Raw genomic sequence first — 24,929 nt, 5'->3', positions numbered from 1 at the left:
CAATATTTCTCCAACTAAACATCTCCACCTGATGAAATCAATATCCTTGCGGAGGGCCCTATATAATTGGAACAAATAAACAATTTTTAAAAAAAGTGCCCCTCTGTTATCACCATACTATAGCAGATTAATTTAACACAATTTAGGATGAGTAGAACTATGATATTAAAACTGAACTAAATGTTCTCGCTACTTGTGCTTTCTGATGCCTTGTGGCATTGCTAATGAAAATACCCTGCAAATCCATTCAAATGAATTTGTACACTTGTGTTGATTTGTCAAAGGAAACGTACTGTAAATAGGACAAGCACCTTTACAGAAGTTGACATTACAATAAGCTTAATGACCTTTCAGAATAACTTGTGTGGTGCTAAAAGAGCTGCCCCTGCAATTACAGTCAACAGTTAATTGATGGCTTCATTCGTATTAGTGGAGCAAGGAAAATAGGGAGCACAAATGAAAATGATCATACAGGAAGATCGTCATCGATGGGGCGTGGAAAAGTGTTCTGCACTTGGAGAGCAAAGCATGCAAAAATGTACAGAAAGAACATGAACTCTTGACCTGTTGCCATGTCCTCGGCCGAGTGCCAACGCCATGACCGAGTAAAAAAAATATAGCCTATTCAAGCTTGACTGGATATATAGATTCCCAAGGAAAAATTACAAATCTATACTAATACTAATATAGTGGATATCAAGATTCTTAGGAGAAATCTGTAAACTAAGACACTAAAATAGAATCATAGCCCATCCCAAGACAACTGCATATACATACAAAGATTTTTCAAGAGTAGATATGATTCTGGCATATGTTCAAACCAGGAATACAAATAGTGAAAATGTTTATCCTAAAATTTGCTCTAAAACCTACAATTGTTTATCTTGCAAATATTAAAACATAAGCATTAGCATTCCTTTTGGCATAAAAAGAACAGGATCGAAACAGTTAAAGGAAGAAAGAACCACCCTTTTTTGTCAAACCATTCCTTTTCAGGGAACCTTTGTTAGGCAAGCCTTGTGGCATCTGTAACCCCGAAACCACCACACATAACTCACTATAAGAAAAGTGTAGTTTCAAGCTTCCTATAATGGAGTATTTAGATTCCTAACATACCGAGAAAAAGAATCAATCGTGCAATGAAGATATGTAGGTAAACAAAAGAAAGAATGCTTTTCACTGGAAATCTCATCTAACTTCGTCGTATGCTCTTCTCTCCCTCATGTAGTCATGTTTATAGCATCAAAATGAGAGGACAAAGGTTAACAAGAGGGAGAAAAAGGACCTTGAACTTCTTCAATTCTTTAGCTAAACTTCATCCTCAGATCTGCACATGTCATGTTTAGTAAACGAATATATTAGCAAGTTTAAATGCGAGCACATTGTCGCACATTACAATATCAATCTGGTACATGAATGGGCACCAAGCATCGAGCACTTTAAAAGCTAAGTTACCGAAAGGAAACATTAAGCATTATAATGCTAACTTCACTTACACATATACACATAGAAAGACATTATGACTAAGGAAAATAACTTGACCAAAGGAAAGTAGAGAATTAATACTATGGATAATTGGATCCCACAAGATTTAACGAGGTACTTTAGTATACACTACTGGATCCAACACACAATTCAAAAGATATAGAGCATAATTGGTTTGCTACCAATATTTGGCTTGCCAAATGTTGGCACTGCCAACTATTGGCAATACCGAGATTTGCCAACTATTGGCAACTTTATGTGAGAGAGGCAAAACAACTCGTAGCCAACCAAGTAGTTGCCAATATTTGGCACAATGCCAAACATTGGCATGCCAATTTTTGGCAGCAAACCAATCATGCTCATAGCATACGTCAGCCTGTACTTTACCATCAACATAGAATTGGGGTTCATGACCGACTGACTAACAGGACTTTATAAATTAGTAGAAGGATGGTCCTTTCGAACTGCATCTCAGTTAGTACAGCTCCATGTAATAATTCTACACGATGGATTAAAGGATGAACACTGAATAGAATCTTCAGTTTGCTATGCTTCAGAGAGCCACCAGAAAGAGATTGTACCTTTGGGTATCCCATGCAATTGCCACGCTGGGCCTGCAGGATTTCAGAGTAAAGGAAGTTCATGTCACACATCACAGAACATAAAATTTCTTCATCACCAGCCTAGTCAATATTCCTATATGATACAGTAACATGTAGCATCATTTTCTCATGCGCAAGCACACATCTTTTTGCAACTAACAGACTGTATCTAAAGCCACCCAAAATCTGACTTAATATCTAATCAAACAAGTAAATCCCACTTTTTTAGACCAAACAAGTAGAATCCTGCCTTCCTCTGGCTACAGTTTAGTCTTGGCTAGAATTTAATCTAACTAGCAGAAACCTCATCAGAATTCAATCTAGAATATGAACGGCAATAAAACAATTCTAAGCGCAGAGGAGAAAGAGGGGAGAGAAGCTGACCGGAAAAGGTTGTCTGGGCGAGCTGAGTGTCGTGGTTCTAGCACTGACAGTGATGTAGGGGGGTGAGTATGGAGAGGCTAGATCCTAGCAATTGGGAAGTTGTTACACGCGAGGTTTACGAGTTCAGGCCCTTCTCGGAGGAAGTAATAGCCCTACGTCTCGGAGCCCGGAGGCGGTCGACTGGATTATGCGTGTATGGATTACAGGGGTGCGAACCCTTCCTACTGAGGAGGGGGTGGCTTATATAGAGTTCGCCGGCCCCCTCCTGCCCTCAGTAATGCAGGGTTTAAAGTACATTTAAGATGGGGCGTTACTGGTAACGCCTCTAATAAAGTGCTATAATGACCATGAAGACTACTTAACAGCTGACCGTTTGCTTACGGAGTGACTGTAGGTCTCCTGGCGGTCGAGTGGTAGCTTCTTGGTCGAGTGTCTTGAACCTGTCGAGTGGAGTACCTTCAAGTCGATTGATAGATGATTTCTTCTAGGGATGTCCTTGGGTAGGACTCTTTGAGACGGGTCCGTGCTCCTACCCCAGGTACGTAGCTTCATCATTAGCCCCCGAATGGGTCGAGGTTAGAGTGGGGGAAGAGTTGGGGATCCTTCCCGACTGGTTCTTTGGGGCTGTATGAGAGCCTTGTTTAGAGTCAGTTGTCGCGGGTGACGTCACCAACCTCTTCCAGTCGCCTTGATCCATTCCAGGCCCTTCGTCGACTGAATATCTTTGCTTGCGACACGCCGAGTGTTGGTGCAAGCGGGATACTATGTTTTTGGCCAGTGGTTCTGCGGCCCGCGGATCTCAGGGGATTTGGATTTTGGGAAGCGCGCGGGACGGGAGCAGCCGCAGTAATCAGAAGTGATAAAGCGGAAACTCCTCGATCCTCGCGTCGCCTTTTTCGCCACGTACTGCGCGCGCGTCCGCTGCGGGATTTGACTGGACCGCCTGGGCCTACCGGTCAGCCACTCGGGGGCAGCCCCTTATAAGTTGCCGGCTCAGGGTTTCCAAGCCGCGCGCTTCTCTTCTTCTTCCTTCTTTCTTCCTCTCTCTTTTCGCCAGCCCTCCCGCGACCCTCGGCCGTACCCTAGCGCCGTTAGCCCGTGCGAGACTTCGCCGACGACGATGGTGAAGGGCAAGACCACTGCTTAGGAGCGCGCGAAGAAGGCGGCGGCGGCGGGGAAAGGAAAGAAGTCTTCTTGAGGTGGATCTTCCTCCCGGACCACCCTGCCCAAGGGTTGGATTCAGGGCGACTGGATGCCATCGGTGCTCCGGCAGGAAGATCTCGACGACATGGTCGAGGGAGGGGCCATTCCCCACGAGGCCGCGCGTCTCCCGGGGAGGGAGATCGAGCCGCAACCCCGCGACGGTGAGTGCGTGCTCCTCGCCACCCACATCGACCGAGGGTTTTCTCTGCCTCCCCATCCATTCTTCCGGAGCTTCTTGAATTTCTTCGGAGCGCAGCTCCATCACTTTACCCCCAACTCCATAGTCTATCTTGCCGCGTTCATCTCCATGTGCAAGGCCTTCCTTGGTTGCCGTCCGCATTGGGGGCTTTTCAAGCATATTTTTACTTGCCGCTCCCAGTCGGTTAAAAAGGCCACGTCGAGTGATGAGAAGACGCAAGTGATCCAGCTGTGCGGGGGCCTTGCGATCCAGACGAGGGGGAAGAGCTGTTTCCCCTCTATCACCTTCCCGGAGTCGGTCCGCGGCTGGCAGTCGACCTGGTTCTACTTCCAGGACCAGGCGACCCCAGGACAGTCGACTGGTCTTCCTCCTTTTTCTCTCGACCGAGCCGAGAAGCCCGTCTCTCTGAAGGTCACGCCGGAGGAAAGTGCTCAAGTCAAGGTATTGGCGGGTCGAGTGGTTGAGCTTGTCCGTGAGGGAGTGACTCGGATGGATCTGTTAGAGGTCTATCTCCAGAGGCGCATCCAGCCGCTCCAGGCGTGAGACCACCCGATGTGGCTATATTCTGGCCTTGACGACACCACTCGAATCCACACGGAGGAGGTCACCGACGAGATGCTGGAGGGGTGGCTGTCAAGAATCACGGGGAACAAAGACAACCCCCGAGGAGCCAGAAGGGTAATTCCACTCGACAACTCATATGAAGTGGATCAGGTATGTCTTTGTGTTGGGTATCTGGCCCTCTGTATTCGCCTTCTTTGGATAAGTCGATTGACTTTCGTCTTGTCTGTTGTCTTCCAGGCTACCACTGAGATGTACTCGACGCCCGATGGAGCACAAGGGTCGACTGAGGAAGGTGAGGGGAGCGGAGGCGAGAGCGGGGACGACCAGGTCGAGTGGGAGTCTGACGGCGAGGGAGAGGACGGCGACGACATCTTCTCCAGCGAAGAGGAGGTGGAGGCTGAACCCTCCCGCTCGGAGGGACGGTCCAAGCTCGCCCACGATCCAGCGCAGGAACGTGGCAAGGCGGCTGCTCCTGTTGGGCAGTCGTCGAAACGCCCTCGGACTTCTTCTCCTCCGCCGGCCGGAAAGGCTCTCAAGCACCCACGAACGACGCCATCCAAGCCGCCCAAGGCCTTGCCCAAGATGAAGATAGCTGTTCCCACCATTTCGGGGTAATAACACTTGCTTTCCTTCGTCGACTATGGACGGATCCTTGGTCGATTCACTGGGTCAACTGACTAACTTTCGAGATTTGCAGTGGTGCAACTTCTGAGGTCTCCGCCAGGAACGACGACCAAGAGATGGAGGACGCTGTCACCTCCAACCCTGGTACGATCACTAACGTCCTGCTTACGAGTCGACTGAAGCGTTGGTCGATTGAATGTTTTCCTTGCAGCTCCTCCTCATGTTATCGACCTCCCGGACGACGACGACAATGCACTACTGAGGGTGAAGAGGAAGAAGAAGGCGTTGTCTGGCAAGACTCCGCAATCCACTCCGACGCCTGAAGTCGCAGTTCGGGATGATGGCGAACCTACTCGGGCTTCCGTGACTTTTGCTGTTCCTCTAACGAGTGTGCGGCCTTCAGCGTCGACTGCAGATCCGTCTTCGCTTTTTGCTGCGTACCCCGTCCCTGAGGACCAAGCGGCTGCTGCGAAGGAGGCAGTACGCCAGGCCGGAGTCATGATGGAACAGGTCAAAGTGGCTCGGGAGGCTTGCCAGGTAGCTTATGACGCAAGCTCGGCTCTTCAGAGCAATGTCCAGGTCAGTCGACTTCAACACTTGGTCTGTTTTGGTATGTCCTTTGAAGAATCTCTTTTCTGAAGATCTTTAAGTTTGTACACCCACTGGGTGTGTTTGCCAGTTTTTGGACGAGTGGGGGTACGCTAAGTGCACCCACTGGGTGTAGTCCCCGAGACTACGGTCGACTGCTGTCAGTCGACGGTAGTCTTTAAATTGAGTCATAGTTGAGTTTCTTCGCTCTGTCTGATCGGGCCATGCCACATGGAACGGTATCCCATCGACTGCGGGCAGTCAACGTCTTTCTCTTCTTCTTTTTTACTGGGTGTAGGCTACTGTCTTAGAAACTCCATTATTGTCTCTTAGCTGCTCGGAAGCAACTTGTCTTTGACTCGACTTCAGGGGTCGGCCGGTTGGGATAGGAACCGGTGGGGGCACGCTAAGTGCACCCACTGGGTGTAGTCCCCGAGACTATGGTGGACTGCTGGCAGTCGACCGTAGTCTTAGTATTTATTGTCTTTGTTGCTCTTTTTTTTTACTGAGATTGCAACTCCTCCCCTTCGACTTCAGAAGTCTTGTGATCTTGGAGCCTGCTTGGCTGACCTAGAGAAGCAGCAAATTCAAATGAACCTTGATCTGGAGCTGGCCAGGACGGAGCTGCAGAAGGTCAGTGATGGCGCCGCGGGTAAGACGCCTTTGTCGACTGGTTAGTTTTCAGGCTTGAGTATCTCTTCGCTTTCTCCGACTCAATCATCATTTTTGCAGAAAAATTGAAAGAAGCTCTGGCGAAGAAGGATCAGGACTTGGCTGCTGCCTGTAAGGAGGCTGATGACAAGACCGCTCTGGCCGCGCAGAAGCTGGCTTCGGTCGACCAATTAGAAGGGGAGAACACCAAGTTGAAGACCGCTCTGAAGGAAGCCAATAGGGAGTGTTCGCGTTGGAAGAAGGAGAACCCCACCCTGAGCGAGAAGATGGAAAGCATCGCTCGCAGGAGAGACGACCTGGAGAGCTACTTGAGGAGCTTTGCCAAGAAGCTGTACATCAAGCTCGAAGGTGCACAATTAGTTCCGACTGGTTCTTTTTTTGTGTCAACCCAGTTTTATGAAATTTGACTTATCTTTGGGTCGTGCATGCAGAACTTTGCCAGAACTTCGAAGAGGAGACCGGGCGGATCGAAACAGGTTTGGATCCAATCAACTCTCCGGTGCAAGACGAAGCTGCCATGAACCTGCTCCAACTGGAATCCCGTGTTGACTGTCTCGTGGATTACTTGGCTCGACTAAAGGTCGCCATGACGCGGATCGACCCGACGCTTTGGCCAGAGTCCACGCTCCAGAATGATCTTGAGTCTCTGATGACTCGACTCAACGGAATCCCTGACCGAGTGCAAGAGTGGAAGAAGTCCTCAGCTCGATGTGGTGCTGACGTGGCTCTGTCTCTGGTCCGCGTCCATTGCAAGGAGGTGCGGGAGGAGAAGCTGGCCGCCATCCAAGTCGCCAACACGAGGAAGCACAACTTCCAGGACTTCATGGAGACATTTATTGCTGCTGCTACCCGCATCGCTGATGGGATCGACTTGGACGAGTTTGTCGCCCCTGCCAGCCCTCCTCCTCCTGAGGAGTGAAAAAACTTGCCTCGGAATGCCGAGTGTATTTTGTAATCCGTTAAACTCTGCTTTAAATTGGCCTAGAATGCCGAGTGGGAGTGTAAAAGTTAAACTCTGCCGAGCTGGGAGCTCGAGTACTTTGATCTGAGGTCTCTGGGACCTTTTAGGCTTTATTTGAAATTGATTTGTTGTTGAATCCCTTCGTGGATGACCCGTCGAGTGGTATTTGATCTTCACTCGAAATATCTTTGTGTCTGTGGTGCAGCTCCGAAGGAGAAGGTGGCAGTCGACCTGCCCCTCGTCGTCCTTGGGAAATGAGAAGTGTTTCATACTTAGGTAAGTGCAGGACTGCAGCGAAGCCTCCGAGTGGGAGGTTTGCTCTCCACTCGGCAGGATTTTCAAACTTAGGCGAGTGCTGACTGCAGCTAAGTCTCTTCGTAGGAGAACTTAGGCGAGCGCGGGACTGGAGCTAAGCCCCCGAGTGGGAGGATTGCTCTCCACTCGGTAGGATTTTTCAAACTTAGGCGAGTGCTGACCGCAACTAAGTCTCTTCGTAGGAGAACTTAGGCGAGTGCTGGACTGCAGCTAAGCCCCCGAGTGGGAGGTTTGCTCTCCACTCGGTAGTATTTTTCAAACTTAGGCGAGTGCCGACTGCAGCTAAGTCTCTTCGTAGGAGAACTTAGGCAAGTGCTGGACTTCAGCTAAGCCTCCGAGTGGGAGGTTTGCTCTCCACTCGGTAGGATTTTTCAAACTTAGGCAAGTGCTGAGTGGAGCTAAGTCTCTTCGTAGGAGATCTTAGGTGAGTGCTGGACTGCAGCTAAGCCCCCGAGTGGGAGGTTTGCTCTCCACTCAGTAGGATTTTTCAAACTTAGGTGAGTGCTGACTTCAGCTAAGTCTCTTTGTAGGAGAACTTAGGTGAGTGCTGGACTTCAGCTAAGCCTCCGAGTGGGAGGTTTGCTCTCCACTCGGTAGGATTTTTCAAACTTAGTTAGGCGAGTGCTGACCGCAGCTAAGTCTCTTCGGTAGGAGGACTTAGGCGAGTGCTGGACTGCAGCTAAGCCCCCGAGTGGGAGGTGTGCTCTCCACTCGGTAGGATTTCAAACTTAGGCGAGTGCTGACTGCCAGCTAAGTCTCTTCGTAGGAGAACTTAGGCAGTGCTGGACTGCAGCTAAGCCTCCGAGTGGGAGGTTTGCTCCACTCGTAGGATTTTTCAAACTTAGGCGAGTGCTGACTGCAGCTAAGTCTCTTCGTAGGAGGACTTAGGCGAGTGCTGGACTGCAGCTAAGCCCCCGAGTGGGAGGTTTGCTCTCCACTCGGTAGGATTTTTCAAACTTAGGCGAGTGCTGACCGCAGCTAAGTCTCTTAGTGGGAGAACTTAGGCGAGTGCTGGACTGCAGCTAAGCCCCCGAGTGGGAGGTTTGCTCTCCACTCGGTAGGATTTTCAAACTTAGGCGAGTGTCTGACCGCAGCTAAGTCTCTTAGTGGGAGAACTTAGGCGAGTGCTGGACTGCAGCTAAGCCCCCGAGTGGGAGGTTTGCTCTCCACTCGGTAGGATTTTCAAACTTAGGCGAGTGTCTGACCGCAGCTAAGTCTCTTAGTGGGAGAACTTAGGCGAGTGCTGGACTGCAGCTAAGCCCCCGAGTGGGAAACACTCTTGTCTTTGATAAAGATGAAGCTTTTGGACATCGTGCACACGTACAGGACGCTTCATCCGGAGTATGGTGCCAACTTTTTCAGGATTGGCATCGATCCCCCGTTCGGAAACGAGAAAACCGAGTAACTTTCCACCTAGAACTCCGAACGTGCACTTTGATGGATTGAGCTTGATATCATACCTCCTGAGGTTGGCAAAGGTTTCAGCGAGGTCAGCCCGCAGGTCGGAACCTTTCCGTGACTTGACCACAATATCATCCATGTATGCCTCCACATTCCGACTGATTTGAGTGAGTAAACACTTCTGAATCATTCTCATGAACGTGGCTCCGGCGTTCTTGAGGCCGAACGGCATGGTGACATAACAGAAGCATCCAAATGGGGTGATGAAAGCTGTTTTGATTTCGTCGGGTCCATACAGACGGATCTGATGGTACCCGGAATAAGCATCTAGAAAAGACAATCTCTCGCACCCCGCAGTCGAGTCGACTATTTGGTCGATGCGAGGGAGAGGAAAATGATCTTTCGGGCAGGCCCAATTGATATGTTTGAAATCTATGCACATGCGAAGTGACTTGTCTTTTTTGGGGACCATGACTAAATGGCGAGCCACTCGGGGTGGTAAATCTCTCGGATAAACTCCGCTGCTAAGAGCTGAGCCACCTCCTCGCCAATGGCTTGCTTCTTCTGGACGGCGGACCGTCGAAGGTGTTCCTTCACAGGCTTGAATTTTGGGTCGACCCGCAGACGGTGCTCAGCCAGCCCCCTGGGAACTCCAGGCATGTCAGAGGGTTTCCATGCGAAGATGTCCCAGTTCTAACGGAGGAGCTGGATGAGCGCTTCTTCCTATTTGGATTCAAGCGTCGTTGAGATATGAGTCGGGGCAGCATCGAGGTCGGTCGGGTGAATGTGGACTGTCTTTGTTTCACCGGACGACTGAAAAGCTGATTCTGAAGCAGGCTTCTTGGCTCGTAGCAACTCGCTTGGATCGGCAGTCTTTTGGTACTCTTGCAGCTCGACCACCGCCATCTGAGCATCTGCAATCTTTGAGCCCTTCTGAAAGCATTCTTCCGCCTTCTTCCGATTGCCCGTAACAGTGATCACACCTTTGGGGCCGGGCATCTTCAGTTTGAGATACACGTAACATGGCCGGGCCATGAAGCGTGCGTAAACTGGCCTGCCCAAAATGGCGTGATAAGCACTTTGGAAGTCCACAACCTCGAATGTCAACTTTTCTTTGCGGTAATTCTTTGAATCACCGAAAACCACATCAAGAGCGATCTGGCCGAGTGATTGGGCTTTCTTCGCAGGAATGACTCCGTGGAAACTCATACTACTGGTGTTGAGCCTGGACATCGGAATGCCCATTCGTTTCAATGTTTCAGCATACAGTATGTTCAGGCCACTGCCGCCATCCATCAGGACTTTAGTCAGTCGAGTGCCTTCAACAATTGGGTCGACCACCAAAGCTTGCCTCCCAGGGGTGGCAATGTGCGTTGGGTGATCAGACTGGTCGAATGTGATGGCAGTCTGAGACCACTTCAGGTAACTGGGTGTTGCCGGGGCAACCATGTTCACCTCTCGGTTAATGACTTTCAGTCGACTTTTGCTCTCGACATCGGCAAAAATCATCAGGGTGGAATTGACTTGGGCGTATCCATCGTCACTTTCTTCCTTGTCCTCGACCCTGTCCGACTCTTTTTCCTTATCCTTGGACTGCTTTCCTTGGAACTGCTGGATCAGGAGTCGGCACTGTCGAGTGGTATGCTTTGGGTAAATAAAATTACCCTCTTCATCCTTCTTGGTGTGGATGTGACATGGCAGATCCAAAACATCATTTCCGTCTTGATCCTTGACTTTTTTGGGCTTCCATGTGCCCTTGGATTTTCCCTTGAAGTTTCCCTGGGCTACGGCCAGGGCCTCCCCAGGAGCGGCTGGCTCGGCCTTCCGCTTCTGCTTCCGACTGGAATTGCCTCCAGTTTCCTGGGCGACTGCTTTCTGTTTGCCACTCCGGAGTCGATCTTCGTCTTCTCCGTTAGCATACTTGGTGGCAATCTCCATCATCCGATTCAGAGACATCTCTCCAGTTCGACCGAACTTCAGATTCAACTCTCTGTATTTAACACCTTCCTTGAAGGCACAAACTGCTTGATGGTCCGGCACGTTCTCAACTGAGTGATGCAGCGTGATCCACCTCTGGATGTATTCCCTCAGAGTTTCATTCGGCTTCTGCACACAAGACCGTAACTCTGTTAGGCCTGCAGGTCGCTTGCATGTTCCTTCAAAGGTTGTGATAAACACTCGGGAGAGGTCCTCCCAAGTGTAAATGCTGCTGGGTGCCAACTGATTTAGCCATGCTCTGGCCGAGCCCTCTAACATGAGAGGCAAATGCTTCATGGCCACCTCGTCATTGCCACCGCCAATCTGTACAGCCACTCGGTAATCTTCGAGCCAGGTGTCAGGCTTAGATTCACCGGTGAACTTGCCGATTCCAGTCGCCAACCTGAAATTGGGAGGTATCACTGTGGCTCTGATGGCTCGACTGAAGCACTCTGGCCCTGAAGCGCGTACTCTGCTGCTGGCAGGCGCATCTCTGTTGTGGCCTTCTCGATGAGCTCTGTTCCTGTCAACCAAACCTTGAACGAGGATGGATCTCGCATCAAAGCCTGGGTCCCTGGGGTCGACTGGAATCCTCTGCCCAACACTATGAGGGCGTCTGTCATCTTGCCGTTGAGGCGCATATGACCCACTCCTCGGGGGAGGGGTTGGCACCCGACGTCGATCATCACGGTCGAATCGGTGATCATACTGCTCATTCCTCCTGTACTGATCATGCTAGTCGCCACGTCCCTCACACCTCGGGGGCGATCTCGGGCTGTCAGCTGACTCGACTGTATCTGTTGCGACGGACCGACTGTGGATCCTATTCCGCGACTGAGAGACAGCAGAATTCTGGTTTCCTGCCACCCGGAGCAATGCTCTGATCTGTAACAAGCCCCTGCCAGCCTCCGACTGGGAGGGCTGAATCGATTCTGCTATATGGGCCGCGGCGGCCAGATTCTGAACTGGGGTTCGATATACCTGCGTCGGCGGGAAGAGCTGGCGTCGACTAGACTCGGGAGCCCGCCGGCGCGCTTGCTCGTCGCGTGCTCGCTGGAGATTCTCCAGTCGAGTGCGCTCGGCCAAGTTGGCCAAACGCGCGTCCTCGAAGGCCCGGGCCTCGGGGGTCTCTCCGACGATAGGAGTGCGGAGCGCGTCCATTTTCCGGCGGCGAACCTCCTCTCGCTGCAATGACATGAGAGGTTCGGGGAGATACTCATCGTGGGGATGCGACGGATCGCCTCCACCCGCGCCTCCATCAGTGCGAGGGAAACCGGGGGGACTGTGTGTGCCATCGACCGCCAGAACCTCAGCCGCTGGATCGCTGCTGTCGCACTCGGATGCGGTCTCCACGGAGCCAGTCGACAGGTCGAATAGGCCGTAGAGGGATTCGACGGGCTCGATTGCCGCGACTTGTGGGGCTGCCGATTGGCGGGCCACGGCGTGCCTCACCCACCGCTGAAGTCTTGACCGACCAGAGCGCTTGCGCTGGTGGGAGACAGGGCGGCGAGACGATACGGGGGCCGACCCATATTGGGTCGACGGTTGCCGCAGGAGGACGCCACGAACGCATGCGCGGAAATGCGTCACACCACGGACGGGGAGCGCGTCCATGTCGAGTGGTGCCTCCTGATGCCAGGCGGAGTCGTCGACGATGAAGGTGAGCACGCCGAGACGGATCTCGCGGTCCTCCGAGACGGATCGGGAAAGACCACAACTTCTCCAACTAAGCGCTAAGATTCCGGCCCCACGGTCGGCGCCAACTGTCGTGGTTCTAGCACTGACAGTGATGTAGGGGGGTGAGTATGGAGAGGCTAGATCCTAGCTATTGGGAAGTTGTTACACGCGAGGTCTACGAGTTCAGGCCCTTCTCGGAGGAAGTAATAGCCCTACATCTCGGAGCCCGGAGGCGGTCGACTGGATTATGCGTGTATGGATTACAGGGGTGCGAACCCTTCCTACTGAGGAGGGGGGTGGCTTATATAGAGTTCGCCGGCCCCCTCCTGCCCTCAGTAATGCAGGGTTTAAAGTACATTTAAGATGCTATAATGACCATGAAGACTACTTAACAGCTGACCGTTTGCCTACGGAGTGACTGTAGGTCTCCTGGCGGTCGAGTGGTAGCTTCATAGTCGAGTGGTAGCTTCTTGGTCGAGTGTCTTGAACCTGTCGAGTGGAGTACCTTCAAGTCGATTGATAGATGATTTCTTCTAGGGATGTCCTTGCGTAGGACTCTTTGAGACGGGTCCGTGCTCCTACCCCAGGTACGTAGCTTCATCACTGAGGGCTCGCGTTTAGAAAAATTCTCGCATGAGCTTGCTTGCCTGGTGCACGGGTGAGGCACCGGCAAGCTACACCGACCCCCATGCGTCGTTTCTCTCGACCGCGACCATCGCCGGAGCGCCGCTGCCCTCGGGCCTCCCTCTCTTTAGATAATAGTGCACCTGGTGATCTACGTGTTCCCACATAACAATTCAATGAAAGCTTCACCTGCTATTTAACATAGCTAAGGTTATCTTCACACATCATGAACAGTATACACAACTTAGCTGACAAAAAATTTGAATGTGCAAAGCACAAACGATATAAACAATTGATTATGAATAAAATGTAGACGTGTCTGTAATCACAAACAGATGTGTGTCTTCCATCAAAAGAAAAATAATTCTGTACAAAATGGAAACAGAATATACTGAATGTATCAATGTTCTTGCTGACATGAATCAGAGTATATGGGGATTGGTAGGCCTCAGTGGTACGATTAAAATCAGAAGATAAAAATTTAACAGACACTATCCATTATCTAGACTGCGTTAATGAAATTTATTTGAAGAAAATCCAAAATCAAATTGAAAGTTTTGATATTTCTAATGTTTCCAAACAAGAAACTAGCAATAAATTGACTTTATTGTTATAATGGTTTTGCAGGTTTCGTGCCACATCAATGGCTGCCCACTAATGGCTCCTTCTATAAATAAGCAATCCTAACAACTCAATTCCAAGAATCAAACGTCAATGGCTGGGTGTGGTGGAATATTACTGCTAGTGTACTGCATGCAGGCAAGAGGAGTATACAAGACAAGCATGTTCATCTCACAGAACAGAGGGCTAGTACTGTCCTTTTCGTTTTGGAACCGGCAGAAGAGAACTGTCCCATCTCTCCCCTAGCTCCTCTCTGTGCTTGTATCCCTCTCTTGTTCTGCCGTAAACCTTTTTTTCAATTTCTCTGTAAATCACCCCCAATTACTTTTCACTTGAGGCAACATACACCAGAACCCTAGTAACATAGGCTGATAAACAAACGCATAACACATATATGGCAAAACAGGATCATAGCATGGCAGTGCCTAAACCTTTTCACATAATAAGTTGATAAACAGGAGGTGAACAACAAAACATTTTGTCCCGGGCAAGTTGCGCTAGGCGAACAGGACAGTTCAGCATAGGTATAGCAGCAGACACCTAAACATAGGCGCGGCAAATTAAGTACAACAACATCATCTGTGCCTCAACTTTTCACATGAGTTGATAAACTGGACAGGTGAACAATAACAACAACAAGAACAACAGAACAACAACAAAGCCTTTTGTCGCAAGCAAGTTGGGGCAGGTGAACATAAAGATTAATCTTCTCATCTCCTGGACATAGGTGCACCGATTGAGGTACTCCAGCATCGCCTGAAAGAAGCAAAATAGAGCCAGGGTAAGAATCAAGTTCACTAAGTTAAACAAGATGAATGCGTTGAAGCTTAAAAGCCATGAAGTCAACTTTATATCCATGGACAGTTTAGGTCTATGCAGGGGTAAGCATAAAGCAAGATATTCATACAGTGGGAGGATATTTCACTGAGGTTGTAGTACCAATTTAAACAACCGAAATAAGTAGCATAACACTAATCCAACATTCAAATATCAATAAAATAGTCAACTGAGCATCTCAACAGTGGGATTGAATAGACGGCTCGAATAAGAGTTCACACTGCTGCCCACCCTAAACCAAACAGCTGAACCGTAGGAGTGGGACACAGGTTGTCGTACCATTTCCTATTCCTAACCCTTTATTCCATTTTTTTTGGTCTATCTACATTTAAGGAGCTGAAGAAAAAGAGGCATCAACTGCGCAAGAGCCTCAGATTAATGGTAACAGAATTAATCCATCGAATTTGTCAGTCTTACAAATTACTTGCACCGTAGAGTATGGACTGAACAACCACCTTGTTTATAAACTATAATAGTGCACCTGGTTATCCAAGTGTTCCCACATAACAATTCAGTGAAAGCTTCACCTTATATTTAACATAGCTAAGGTTAGCTTCACACATCATGAATGGCGAGATAACTGACAGAAATTCTGAATGTGCAAAACACAAAATATACAATCGTTTGCTTATATGAATAAAAGGTAGATGTGTCCGTAATCACAAACAGATGCATGTCTTCAATAAAAAAATCCTATGAATTTGCGACAACATATACTGAATGTATCAATTTTCTGGCTTGATATGAACATCAGTGTATATGGGGATAAGGGTAGACCTCAGCGGTACGATGAAAATCAGATGATACAAAATAAACAGTTAATTATACCATTATCTAATACTGCATTGATAAAGTCAATTTCAAAGTTTTGAATATTTCCAATTGCCAAGCAATGAAAAGTTGCAAAATCGACTTTATTGTATGCTAATCGGACATAGTTTTGTCCCACACCAATGGCTGTCCACTATTTTGGCTCCTTCTATAATTAGATGACAAGCATAAATCTCAGTAAAAGAGAGTAAATCATACGACAGAAAGTTCTTGCATGAAAAAAAGAGAAAATTCTTAGTAATATTTAAGATCCATCTGGTCAATGTTTTCGGACTCCCTCACCATTATCCTGAACAGACGGCAATTGATAAATCATAATAATAAATATTTATAAGCTTACAGCCCATAGACTTTTTTTTTGCAGGGAAACCCATAGATCTTCATAAATACACACAAAAAGACATTATTGGTTAGCAGCACAATGACATAGGTTCAAATTGTGCTACTAACAAATAAATAAAGATAACAACTCAGTCAAAACACACTGCAAACTTATTAAGTGTGCGTAGAGTTTTTACAAAGTTAGGATAGTCGATAGTCATCATTATTGTACCTACAAGATTATCTAAAATCACACATATCATAACCAATGGATCATCAATGAATGCTCTTGAACATAGCTGATAAATCTTCATAACTATACCAAAGTAGGTCACGACCGATAAATTCCATAACTACACCTAAAGACCATTAGACATCTGATCTGGTAGGTCCTTATTATGATGAACCTCAAATGGTAGATTGCCAACTGTATTAACATGATCAGATAATCAATCTTTTGGACCTTAAATTAAATATTATTGGCAGATACAAGTAATATTTATAACCTTATACTCATTCAATACATAATTGAGGTTTAAGTCCAAGAACCCATGATATGTACCTTAACTCCGTATATTGATATATAGTATCACACGTACGATGATGAATCGCATAATACGCAAACCAACAATTGACCCGGTAGTGCGATCTTTATCTACGTATACTGATCCTATATATATATATATATATATATATATATATATATATATATATATATATATATATATATATATATATATATATATATATGACGTATAAACAATCGGCCGGCTCCTATTCTGAACTTTATTCCCGTGTAGTGGTCTGATATCATACACACGCAAAAAAAAATGTAGGTTCAATACAGATGACCATGCAGCCCCGCTATATAACATATTCAGAAAATTGTGGGCTTCTATTAGTTATGCATATTAATATATCAATATCATGTGCAAATGACCAGCCACTTAACGATCCAAAGACTAATTTTGCGTAATTATACCACATAAAGTTCTTCCCAACTACATTAGGTAGCTTTTAATCTCAGCTTTAATTCTACGTACCGATCTAATAATCAAATAGCAAATATGAGTGGCATGCATATTCATTTCTGAGCTTGTGTTCTTAAAAATAACATGATAATGCATAAATAATAAATTAAAGATGATTAAAGGCGTTTCCCGCATAATTGCACGGACATCATGCTAGTTATAATTTAGAAGTAGCATAAAAAACTTACTTAGATTTAACATGGCGCGAAATCAGCTATCCAGGAGTGAGTACGAATCAATTCTTCTTCTTTGTCTTTTGGAAAAATGTATGCTGGATAAGACTCTCTTTGAACCTGTGAGGAATGACTACCGGCATGTCATCATCATACTTGAACTTACGTACCAAATTACCCTTCTTGTCATATTGCAGGAGATGGCCATAGCAGCTGACAAGCACGTCCCCCTCCTCGGAGACAACCTTCGCCAACCAATCACCTTGCTCCTGAAAGCGCCTGATTTCCATCACAGGCAGTTGATCGGTATGAAAGCCCAGACATCGTGCTCAGATCCTGAAGCACAAAAATGGACATCTCCCAGTCATGCCATCCTTGCTGGTGGACGCAGCAAGCTTGCCACCAGGTCAAGCAAGTGCATAACATGGAGGGGGTTCCAGGCGGCGGCGCTCATCTGCCGCGACATCTCTGATCCACATGCAATCGAAACACCCGTATCCTGTGGTACACGTAGCGAACACCTGGACCGAGTGCTGACCTCACAGGTATGTGCAGGAGCTTGCCATGCAGGAGGACCGGCGCTTGAGCCAAATGCGCGATGAGTTCCTCGGCCATCCAACCTCGTTAACGGAACAATCGACGATGCCATGAAATGTTGGTTCCCAACCGTGAGGACGTAAATACTCCTGCCGACAGATCAACTCCATAGAGTTCTTTTCCAGTATATGACGCGGAACTCCCACTGAAGGTTGGTGCCGGAATGGAGGGTGAAGAGATTCTCTATGGGCTTCCTGTCCTGCCGGATGGCACGCCAACTCACTGCGACGCGTGGCCGGATTGCAGTATGATGTAGCTGCCGACGACGAAAGGCCGTCGCAGGATCGGCGATGCCGAAATAGCGCAGAATCGGAACTGGAAAGATGGGGCCGGAGCTGCGCGGACCGGAGGTGGATGGTGTTGAGGTACCGGATTCCTAGCTGCCAGATGCGGCAAAAGTACAAAAGACGGCGCATCGGCTATGGTCCTAATCAGGGGTAAACCGCGCCGGCTGGCGGCGGTTGGCCTGTTCGAGAGAGGAAAAGTGGGGAGGTTCGGACGCTAAAGGCTAAGCCGCCAGGCGGCAGACGGCGCGGAAGCGTAAGCACGGACTTGCGCCGGAGGCGGAGCGGCAGGATCCCGCTGTCACCGTCTCATCGGGTATAAGCGGGATGCCGCGAGCCGGTCAGACCTTGCCCTGCTTCTCCTCCTCGGCAGGGGCCGTCCGCCCCTGTTCTTCCTGGGCAGGCCAGCGCCGCCCAGAACGGAGGAGCATCGGCGTGGTGGTTTTGGTGGAGTCGGGGAGAGTGGAGACGAGGTCAGCGGCGGAGCGCCCGGCAGGCCCAAGCGGAAAATGAAACCCAGACGGAGTACTACTCTGACAAATGGGTCCACTGAAGCGTGTGCGCCCGCTGTCCCCACACTGCAAAAACTCATGCACCTACACGCTTGTAAACTCACCAGCACCCTAGGAATTGAGGGTTTTTTTTTCTTCAAAAAATACTTCTTTAAAAGAAATTTCAGAATTGTGATCCTCAATTTGGCGTAAATTTCACACATACAACCTTATGACATCCAACTTCAACAATTACCTAGTTATCATTAGCATCCGCAACGGCAGGAAGTTGGTCGATTGCGCCCCTAGCATGAAGGGGTTATCGTTGCTGCTTCTAGTGATAGCACCATGTCGTTGCTACCAACAACATGCCTGTGGTGGCCTACGCAGTCACTTCGGGTATGTTTTGATGTTATCCCTAGCCCCTACCAAAACAAGGCAGAACAGATCCGATATACAAATACTGCATAATTTAAACTTAAACTCCACGTCACCATAGTGCACGGGAGTTCATCACACATTTAAAGACACAAGCTTAAAAATATAGTATAGATAAACCTAACTCTAAACTACTCTAGGGCTTGACGTTGAGGTAGTACTCGGTAGCGGAGCGGTAGAGACTACACGCGAGCCGGTACGCCTCCTTGGCCACCTCGAGCCGCACAGCTGTGCCCTCTTCTCCTGCCTCGAACGCCTCTTTTGCCTCGTGGACCTCGATCTTCACCTCGCAGAGACCCTTGCTGGTCGGCCAAAGGGTCTCCCCGATCTCATCGAACTCGCTCCATGCCCTCCGGCCACTGCTGCAGGAGAGGGCGCGACGCTCCCTGGCCTGCTTTGAGCGCCATGCCTCAATCGGTCGGGCTTTCATTTTACCGGATATGCTCCGGCCGAAATTTTTACCGTATCCTATAAATCGATGGGAAATTATAAGAGCCCGTGAGGTTTTAGGATATACTGGAGATGTTCTTATCATATCCAACTTCAACAAATCACCTAGTTATCATTTGCATCCGCAAGGACAGGAAGCTGGTCCTTGTCACCCCTATGGTCGTGATAGCACCATGCCGTTGCTGCCGGGAACACGCCCATGGTGGCCTACACAGTCGCTTAACATCTCCATGAAATAGTATGCCGACTCGGCAACGACTCTAGCATATTGTTGACGCTACGAACGACAATCCTTTTTTCGACGTGACTAACACTCATCACTCTCCCTTTTTTTCCGCCACTTAGCTACCACTCATCCCCCCCCCCCCCCCCCCCCCGCACAACATTTATCCTCCCATCCTAAGCAAGCAAATAGCCAAAAACTATCAAAATTGGGGCGATGTCGCAAAAAATTACCATAATTTGTAGACCTAACAAAAAGCTACCATTTTTGGGGTACATTTTTTTATAAATAGCTACGACTTCGCGTTAGTGACCAATTGACTCAAGATAAAACACGATTATAACTGGGATGGCCCACTTATAAGCGTTGGCGTGACATTAAGGTGTTTGACCGTTTAGTTGAAGGTGGGCCCCACTCATTAGAATTAACAATCCTTTCTTTTGACCATTTTCTTTGTGACATTATAAAAGATACTTTGTGGGTGCCTCGGCACCTACGCGGTCACCGACGAGGACGAGGAAGCCGACCTCGCTGGTGGCCTGGAGGTCAACGTTGTAGATGCCCACACCAGCTGTGACCGACGACACGCGGAGCGGCTCACGCACCGCCTTGAAGACCTCATGCGTCCCCCGTCACGTTGCGCATCCACCAACGACACCTTGGCACGCAACTCCTGCGCCATGAGCTTGTATATGCACGCAAATAGCTCCTCGTCACCTGCGGCCGTTCGGGAGCATTGAGCCGCACCATGGCCTCCACGCGGTTGGCGCTCACCTGGGCTTGGTCTCAGTCACTTTTTCCATCTTTTTTCCACCACATTTCTCCGTAATTTCTCTCCCACCACTTAGTTGCTGCTCACCCCTCCCCCTGCACCCTTTTACCATGCCATCATCATCACCATGACGTTGTGTTGCATTGGTATTGTAATTGTGCTTAGAATATTATTAGAGCCACCCCCTCCTTTATCATGTCATCATAACCCCCCCCCCAAAAAAAAACCGGAATCTAGAGGGTAAATACGGGTGCGTGTACTAAAAAACTTTGCGCGGCACAATTCTATGAGTAATCATTTGTAACTAGGCTCTAATCAAAGGAATAGGTGGAGCACATTAAGGTAATTTCCTTGCTAAATTAGTAGGGAGTATCATAGTTGGAATATTTTTTCATCTTGCTTAATATTTGTGGTGTGTAGGTTTACTCTAAGGGCAAAGAATTTCTGAATAGAAAAATATATAAGTCCACGTGAGGAAATTACTATGAGAAACTTTCGACAAACGTCAATTAATGGTCGTTCGACATTGTTCGCTGATGTAAGGTTGTTGAATCATCTAAGTGTCCAACGCTATCCAAGGGTGGTGCATCATCGAATGGTAGCACAACTTCTAAGTGTGCTATATGAGGTAAGGGTGGTGCATCATCTATTGGTGCCGCAATCTCTAATCATGCTAGTAAATGGTATGTCGATGATGATGATGATGATTATGATTCCACGGAGCGATGCACATATAGGAACGATGTTAATGATGATAGTGATGATGACTTCACATAGGAGCGATGTCGTAGCCTTGTATTGTATCTTTACTGGAGGTGTATTGTGTTGTAATGTGTCTTATTTATTTATTAATCAAAACAATATTAGCCTACTTATGGAAAAAAAGTTAAAAATCCACATAATAGAAGTCTGGTGCACAGACAAAGGTCACATTGGGCCAGCCATAACAATATATTTTGGACGAGGTTAATGGTCACAGTGAAGGTGAATTAATGTAGTGTTAGTACGGTTATGTGGTAGCATTGTGTTGTATCTTAATTTGGGGTATATGTTTTAATTCTAGCATTTAGATGTATCCTAATTTCACTTGCAGCATGTCATAATGTACTTTTTCCTTTAGTAATCACAATGAATGTTAGCTCACCGATTTGATTCATGAGTAAAAAGGTGACAAAAAGGTAGGAGTCTCGTGCATAAACAAAATGGTGTGATTGTGTATACTCATAAAATGAAGTCTTGTGTCCATGAGCTCTTCTCATGTGCTCATTTCCTGCCCCGTGGTGGCGAGCTTTTGGGAGGCGATGTGGGAAGTGTGACCTCTACCACCAAAGGAAAAATATATATTTCAAGTGTGTTAGGAATGAATGGCTCTTTGATATGCTCATGCATAGCACAGAAGTGACACGAGCTATGGTCCTATAGATAATCGACAGAATATGGAGCCTGCACAACAATGTCTTCCCGGGAAGCATGCTCCCCCCTTCATTTATTCATTAATCACCAGAGTTACATCATTAACCAACAAACTATTAAAAAACATGGAGCATCATCTAACGGTAACCAGCTATTAGGGGGACGATCTAGCAACTCTAGCTATTTCATGGGCCACTGCATTAGCCTCACGAGGAAGCTGAAGGAAATATGCCCTAGAGGCAATAATAAAGTTGTTATTTATATTTCCTTATATCATGATAAATGTTTATTATTCATGCTAGAATTGTATTAACCGGAAACTTAGTACATGTGTGAATACATAGACAAACAGAGTGTCACTAGTATGCCTCTACTTGACTAGCTCGTTAATCAAAGATGGTTAAGTTTCCTAACCATTGACATGAGTTGTCATTTGATGAATGGGATCACATCATTAGAGAATGATGTGATTGACTTGACCCATCCATTATCTTAGCACTATGATCGTTTAGTTTATTGCTATTGCTTTCTCCCTGACTTATACATGTTCCTATGACTATGAGATTATGCAACTCCCGAATACTAGAGGAATGATACGTCTCCAACGTATCTATAATTTTTTATTGCTCCATGCTATTATATTGTCTATTTTGGATGTTAATGGGCTTTATTTTACAATTTTATATCATTTTTGGGACTAACCTACTAACCGGAGGCCCAGCTCAAATTGTTGTTTTTTTGCCTATTTTAGGGTTTCGAAGAAAAGGAATATCAAACAGAGTCCAAACGGAATGAAACCTTGGGGAACGTGATTTTCTCAACAAACGTGATCCAGGAAACAACGGAGGAAGCCACGAGGCAAAGGGTCGCGCCTACCCCCTGGGCGTGTCCTCCACCCTCGTGGGCCCCCTCGTTGCTCCACCGACGTACTTCTTCCTCCTATATAAGTCCACGTACCTCCAAAACATCCAGGAGCACCACGAAAATGTAATTCCACCGCCGCAACCTTCTGTACCTGAGAGATCCCATATCGGGGCCTTTTCCGGAGCTCCGCCGGAGGGGGCATTGATCACGGAGGGCCTCTACATCAACTCCATGGCTTCTCCGGTGATGTGTCAGTAGTTTATTTCAGACCTACGGGTCCATAGTTATTAGCTAGATGGCTTCTTCTCTCTCTTTGGATCTCAATACAAAGTTCTCCTCGATCTTCTTGGAGATCTATTCGATGTAATCTTCTTTCACGGTGTGTTTGTCGAGATCCGATGAATTGTGGGTTTATGATGCAGTTTATCTATGAAAAATATTTGATTCTCCTCTGTATTCTTTTATGTATGGTTGGTTTATCTTTGCAAGTCTCTTCGAATTATCAATTTGGTTTGGCCTACTAGATTGATCTTTCTTGCAATGGGAGAAGTGCTTAGCTTTGGGTTCAATCTTGAGGTGTCCTTTCCCAGTGACAGCAGGGGCAGCAAGGCGCGTATTGTATTGTTGCCATCGAGGAGAAAAAGATGGGGCTTATATCATATTGCATGACTTTATCCCTCTACATCATGTCATCTTCCTTAAAGCATTACTCTGTTTTATGAACTTAATACTCTACATGCATGCTGGATAGAGGTCGATGTGTGGAGTAATAGTAGTAGATGCAGAATCGTTTTGGTCTACTTGGTGCGGACGTGATGCCTATATACATGATCATACCTAGATATTCTCATAACTATGCTCAATTCTATGAATTGCTCAACAGTAATTCATTTACCCACCATAATACTTATGCTCTTGAGAGAAGCCACTAGTGAAAATTTCCCACAAGAAATTCTAATAGACAACAAATTTTCCCACAAGAAAAATACAACAAATGATATTATCTTCAATTATTATGAGAAAATTATCATCGGAATATGTTACTTCTCTTTGTTTTGTCGAAGCACTGTTTATTACACCAATGTAGAGATACTCTACAATATAGCAATTTGTCTAACTTTTTATATCTTCCAAGCATTCAAATAAACTTATATTTATATTTCTTCTCATTGGTACTATTCCGCACTCCATAAATCCTCCTCCTATACACTACAAATTCCGGCAGCAACGCGCGGGGTATCATCTAGTATAAATAAAGAATGAGTTCATTACAGTTCCTTGAAGTGGTGTTTTATTTTCTTTCGTTAACGGGGCTCACGAGATTTTCTATTTTGAGTTTTGTGTTGTGAAGTTTTCAAATTTTGGGTAAAGATTTGATGGATTATGGAACAAAGAGTGGCAAGAGCCTAAGCTTGGGGATGCCCATGGCACCCCAAGTTAAAATTCAAGGACACCAAAAATCATAAGCTAGGCATCCCCCCTTTCGTCTTCTTCTATCGGTAACTTTACTTGTAGCTATATTTTTATTCACCACATGATATGTGTTTTGCTTGGCGCGTCTTGTATGATTTGAGTCTTTTCTTTTTAGTTTACCACAATCATCCTTGATTTACACACCTTTTGAGAGAGACTCACATGATTTGAAATTTATTAGAATACTCTATGTGCTTCACTTATATCTTTTGAGCTATATAGTTTTTGCTCTAGTGCTTCACTTATATCTTTTAGAGCACGACGGTGGTTTGTTTTATAGAAACTATGGATCTCTCATGCTTCACTTATATTATTTTGAGAGTCCTTTAGAACAACATGGAAATTTGCTTTAATATAAAAACTTTCATAGAAGTGCATTGAATACTATGAGAAGTTTGATACTTGATAATTGTTTTGAGATTTGGAGATGGTGATATTAGAGTCATGCTAGTTGAGTAGTTGTGAATTTGAGAAATACTTGTGTTGAAGTTTGTGATTCCCGTAGCATGCACGTATGGTGAACCGTTATGTGATGAAGTCAGAGCATGATTTATTTATTGATTGTCTTCCTTATGAGTGGCGGTCGGGGACGAGCCATGGTCTTTTCCTACCAATCTACCCCCCTAGGAGCATGCGCGTAATACTTTGTTTTGATAACTAATAGATTTTTGCAATAAGTATGTGAATTCTTTCTGACTAATATTGAGTCCATGGATTATACGCACTCTCACCCTTCCACCATTGCTAGCCTCTCTAATATCGCACAACTTTCGCCGGTATCATACACCCACCATATACCTTCCTCAAAACAGCCACCATACCTACCTATTATGG

The 24,929-nt window shown here is 46.8% G+C and overlaps 1 pseudogene; it reads right to left on the bottom strand.

Moving 5' to 3' along the window:
• The window catches only part of LOC125534706, a 21,336-nt pseudogene extending 3,631 nt beyond the window's left edge, over positions 1-17,705 (bottom strand).
• Between the last annotated feature and the right edge of the window lie 7,224 nt (positions 17,706-24,929).

The sequence above is a fragment of the Triticum urartu genome, chromosome 2, assembly GCF_003073215.2.
Source record: "Triticum urartu cultivar G1812 chromosome 2, Tu2.1, whole genome shotgun sequence".
NCBI classification, from domain to species: domain Eukaryota; kingdom Viridiplantae; phylum Streptophyta; class Magnoliopsida; order Poales; family Poaceae; genus Triticum; species Triticum urartu.
This window is presented reverse-complemented; position numbering and strand designations above follow the sequence as displayed.